Raw genomic sequence first — 6,000 nt, 5'->3', positions numbered from 1 at the left:
TGCCTAAGACATCGCTAGCCTTACATTGGCAGTCAGGACATGAGACAATATAACAAGCGAATAGTGTGTAACTTAATATTATGAATCAGCTTTTATTTTCGTAACCATGTTTCATCGTCAGATACGACAAAGCACCAACAACCTCGTGGTAAGAACCTTGCGTCAGCCCACGAAAAGTGTATTGTGTTGTGTAGGAATCTCAGGAGAGAAAAATTCTGGTACAGCTCGCCTTAGGTCCAGAACACAGTTTCGGTGGGCCAGGCCGTTTCAAATCAGCGGATATTTCAGTGCCGAGTTGAACATTAATTACGGGCAAAATCCCTAGGCTGTGGCTAAGGCATTTCCCCACAACATACTTCATTCCCAGAGTCCTAAGCTACACAGAACACCTTCTGTCAAGACTGGAAAATTCTGATGTTAGTGTACAGCGTTACACACTGTTGAATAATTCCTGTTACATCCATATATGATTCAGAGAGGGGCTTAGTAGACAAATTTTGCTTAGGAACCTCTATCTGGAAACTTAGTGCCACGATATAAAATTAACTTTGTTGATCAGATCACTTTCAAATATCCGACTTTATGCTAGTCACACAGTGGACTGACATGCGTGTTCTACAGGAGCTACTCGATGTTGTTACCCAGCAGTTCGTTGCATGAGGTGTATCTGCTACACATTGTAATAGGATAATAAGGAGATTACGATCTCATTACACCTAGTGTCAGGTTACACATCCAGTATCAGGTTACCAACATGGCCTGTGTGGGGATGGGTTCCCCTGGGTGATTTTGTTCGATTCCCAGTGGTTCTCTAGGGGGTGTGGGGAGGGAGTAATGGTGACCTTAAATATAAGTCGTCCAAGTGTGTAGCCTGACACTTGATGTGTTAAGATCGTTATCTTGCTCAGTACTCTTCTTACTATACTACTCATGGTTTCACACACACGGTCCACAATTGCGGGTGTGTGTGTCCATGGAGTTCCAGTTATTTGATTTTATTTAACCAGCGCTTCATTGCCCATACTGAAATTAAGTTTACTGCGCAGTACCTCCTCCTGTGATTCTGCAGTAGTAAAGGCTAGCAGTATCCTTAAAGAACACTGGGAATCCCTTTACACAGTCTACGTTAGCCACAGTTTCTTCAGGAATTAGTGACGCAAATATTATGTGTGTTTTGGCCTCGTGTTCTTCGCATTGGAAGATTTAGTGTGGTGTGGTTTCATTTCCCCCCCTGTACAGTCAGCACTTATGGACTTTTTTCTCTTTTCTCGTAGTGTAAAATGTTCCTTGAAGTTCCCATGACCAGTCGTTAAACTTGCTATGAGTTTAATTCGTCTCTGTTCAAGCACAGGATTAGAAAATTTCTCTTTAAACTTTCGCCATTATTAGCTTGCAAGTCTGTTTTTGGATCTCAGTCCACTGTTCTATGTGCTTTCTCCTGGGCCAGTTCCTTAGTTTGGCTCTTACCATGGCCTTAGTGATAGTTAGGACACGTTCCTGTCCAACAAACAGAGTCATTCTCCTGCCCTGGCCAGACTGTCAGCTTCTTTGTCGCCGCTAATTCCTCAGTAAGCAGCTACCCACAGCGAGTCTACACCATCACTTTGCCCAGTATCACAAGGGGATCAGGCACTCTGCAACGATCTTCGCACCAGCGGCCGACAGAGCTTTCAGAGGTGCTTGGCTGACTGAATGAACTTTCCCTGTCAGTCCAAAAAGTTTCGAGGTTGCATTAATAAAGAAACTTAAAGAAAAGTCAGTGTGGTGGTTTGAATACTCTCTGCATAGTCTCCCCCTCCCCACTTCAGTGCAACACATAAAACATTCATACAGCCGTGCCAAACTCTCTGGTAAGTACTCATTTTGGAAGCTGGTCTACTCGCTTCACACTGGCCCCTTATGCAACCTTCCCGAAAACCGTTTCGTACATCTTTCCACTGCAAAATACAAGCCAATTTTGTCGACTCAATTTCTACTAAAAAATGGGGGGGTTTGCTTTCTGTTATTCTGTGAATGCTTGAGTCTTTGCGTATGACCAAATGTGTATTCATGTTGCGTCCTTGACCTATCTCAACCCCCGCTGAATAATAATGATTAATACAATTTGCTCACACAAAACCACATCGTCAAGATTTTGTATGTGTCACATGATTAATGAAGTTCAGGAATATGCTCCACTTTGGGGATAAATGTCCTGTAAACATGAATTTAGTGCGTTAAACTTTCCGCCAACTTGCGTCCCATCACGTCACTCTTCTTCCTGTATTCACTAACGTCATGCACCCTGTAAGAGAAAGTTAGTAGGAGGCATTCAGTAGAGTTCAATCCCTGATTGGTCCATCTGAAGCGGGGTAGTACGAATTGTGTTGCGTGTTTTCACGATGGTAGGACCCAGGACTAAATGCAGTTCATCTTTCTGGGACTTCAGACGACTAGGAAGCTGGAGAGTGTTTAGCACTGTATTTATTCTAAAGCAAGCTCGTGGCTAGGAAAAGTCCCTCCTTCAGGGCAACAGATCATCGCACCAAAATTTCAACTACACTTATTTAGTGGTATCAACTAACCGAGAAATTGTAAGCGTGTCATACTTTCAGTATTGTTAATATCTGCACCCATTTTCGTCTGTTGCTAATGTTTTGCTAATGTTTTGTCATAAAGACAAGAAAACTTCCGTCTTTTGCGTCTGAAATTTATTTTCGAGTACCAGACACGTTTCACTTAATCAGGTTGGTCTCTTCAGTTGTCCATAAAACATACAAAATTAAGTAATTATACATATTTTGATGTGAGATTTTTAGTCATTCTTCTGCAGTTTGCTTGGATCCAGATATTTCTGTTTCGAATTAGATGTTCGTGTTATTTACTCACATTAATTGTTGTGTCCTGTTCATGCAGCTATTTCTTGACCTACGTGTGATAAATATACATGGTATAGGTTTCTTCCGGTAAATTTGTTTACGCATAATATATAGAATTGAAAACTGCACATGCTTGCACTGGTTTTGATTACATGCTTTAGAGCTGACTGAGGGATCCTAGGAGAGTGGACTGGGATGTTGAGGAGGGGATGGAGTAGGAAAAGACGGAGTTCTTATATTTCTGATAAAACATTATTGACGGTCATATACTTTATTTCACCACCAGTGTGGTCGACTATTCTTGGCTAAACAGTACGTCATCACGAACAACTTAATGTAAGACTGTAAACATAGGAGCCAATGCTGCGCTAGGTACAGAAATTTAAATAAAGTCCTACACCGACGTCAGTAATCCACTTCATACCATCACCCACATTACTGACGGGTATCACCACCAAGTGTTCTAGTGCAGCACAAAGTGAAAGATTGTGGCCAATGCCGAGCCTACAGTCTGGCGGCTGTGTAAATTTCCGGAATGGTACCTTATGATTTGTATAGAGACTGACGCACAAACGTTCAACTTCCTAGCTGAGCCGAGTTCCACTATGGCCTGTGAAAGCGTCCGTGCTCATTGACTGTTAAAATGGACCCAGGTCTCCGTTGTCTTTGGACGTATGACAGTGGAGCTGGGCACCAACCAGATCGGTCCATTACGCAGTGCCGTTTGAATCAACAGTCACCACGCATTCAGTGTGGCAGAGTTTTTGTCTGTCCGTGCAGTTTCATGCCGACGAATATTCCGAGACTCAAAGCCCGTTGGCCTGTGGTAGTTTGAGAGGTGGCATGCCTTTAGATGCACACAATGACTTGCCCCCTCTCATATTTGTATCTTACTCTGAGTAATTCGATTTCGGGAGGTATGGCCGAGTATTGTCATTACACAACTAGTATTGAGAACTCAGAAGATATGAATATTTTCCTCTCTAATTGCATGTAGTGAAAATTGCTATTGCTTCACACGCAGACTTCCCACGCAGCGTCTCTCGTCACCCGGGTGGTCTGGTGACAGGCGGGTTCTGCTGATCTTGAAAGGGTTATGCCGATGGGTGTGAGGGAGTCGAGTGGATGCTTTCCAGACGCCGACATTGTCATAAGAGTGGGGGCGACACGCCCACAGGGGCCTGAAGGAGTGGCTGGGGCTAGAGATTCCGTTACTTCGCAGAAACTTAGTGAAAACACTTTCCGACGGGCTACCAGCGAAAGTATCTCCATTGGTGGAATAGTAGTGCTTCGGCAATAGAGTGGAAATTTCCGCTGGTTTTCGAGTTGCTGATTGGCACGTTTTAACCTTGGCCACTGTCGTGGGGGCGGGCATGTTCTGTGTTGGGCTTGTAAGGGTGCTCTTGAGAGAGTCGGCTCTCGCCTTTCAGTCGGAGTAGGTTACAAGACTGAGCTCTCGCTGTTCTGGACAGCCTGCCTTCCGTTGGCTGTCTAATATACTTCCATTTAATTGTAACTGTTTGACGAAGTTGCTGAAGTTTCGACTTCAACGTAACTTTCTGAGTACAGTTGGCAATTGAGCGTTCTGCGTACAAGCGGCTATGTTGTCCATCTTGAACAGTTTTGGCTAAAGTTGACAGTATCGGATTTACTGTGTGACTTCGTTTGTTAAAATCAATCACTGTACCGTCAGTGATTGTGTAGCAAGCCTTCTTTGTCTCCCTCAGAGGCGCATTTGTGTTGCTAGGAAGTCTTTAGGCTGGAACAATCAGACCAGGATAATTTGTTTCGGGCTATACTCACGACATCATCACCACGACGGGACGTCGAAGCAACCAGCCCCTCCGTTATGCCAGATCGTGTCCTTGCATTTAAGAAGACAGCTTGGTAATGTATGTCCGCAGAACCGGAAGATTAGGGAATTTAGCTATGTGACAATCAGAGCTCAGCAGAGCGCGCCTGTTCTCTTCTTTTCTAACGTGGTTCTGTCTTGTCTGAGTTCTCACTACAGTAGCAGCAATTAATGTTGAGTGGGCTGGGTGTTTCTCTTAAGATTTGAGTTGTAAGGAATTGGCTCCAAATACCACTTGGTCATAAATGTCACAATCTAGTTTATGGACAACTTCACCTCCAGAGCATTTATTTGAGTATCCAATCTGATGTATTGTAAATGTTTCATGTGTTTTGTTTATTATTTTGAGCTTAGTCATAATAAATCAAATTGGAGAGAACTTTCATTCTGTTAATCGGTAGAACAACCCTTTCGTTTCTCACTGCGTTAATGAAACTTTCCTTTATCAAATTAATTTCTATCAAATTAAATTATTGTGGGTTTCAAACTCTTTTCTACTCCACTTGCAGGGTCGATTACAGTCAGTTCGCGTTTCTTCTTAATCCATGTGCAACAGCAAAAGTCGGAGTTAGAAAAAGGACGGGGGGGGGGGGGGGCTTAAAGTATCATTTCCGTATGAAGATTCTAGAAGAATTTAGTGTTAAATACACTGCTAGCCCCGGCATCTCGCAAGTTCACTTACTCCGTTACCGGACTGGTTCTTCCCGCTATCTCGTCGTCTATCCCTTCTACATTGCTCAGTACTAATTTAACAAAACAGCAAGCTATGTGTTTCCTCGCTGAACGACAAAGAGCTTCGCAAACTAGTGGGAACAGTACAGCATTGTGGGGACGCATATGTAGTGAAGTATCGTCGAAAAAAAAAATCATTAACGAAGCTCGTAATTCGGCGCAGTTATGATTCAGGTACCAAACTGGCATTTCTTAACTATGCGTAGATCACATCTAATGGAGAATATTTCAAAAAGCGCAGTTCAGTATGTGCTGTGTGTCCAGCTCCCTGTGTGGTTGGGAGCGCGACGTGGTTTGTGATGAGGAGAGGGACGAGAACACTGACAGTGCTGAAGTGGAGACCGAACAGTGATGTCAGTCGAGGCTGTCACTTCAGATTTAACTTATCTGCATTACAACAGTACATATGTCGCTAACACCGATCATCCTGTGACCAGAATGAGAATTTCCACTCTGCAGCGGAGTGTGCGCTGATATGAAACTTCCTGGCAGATGAAAACTGTGTGCCCGACCGAGACTCTAACTCGGGACCTTTGCCATTCGCAGGCAAGCGCTCTA

This window comes from Schistocerca americana, chromosome 8 (genome assembly GCF_021461395.2).
Source record: "Schistocerca americana isolate TAMUIC-IGC-003095 chromosome 8, iqSchAmer2.1, whole genome shotgun sequence".
In the NCBI taxonomy this organism is placed as follows: Eukaryota; Metazoa; Arthropoda; class Insecta; order Orthoptera; family Acrididae; genus Schistocerca; species Schistocerca americana.
This window is presented reverse-complemented; position numbering follows the sequence as displayed.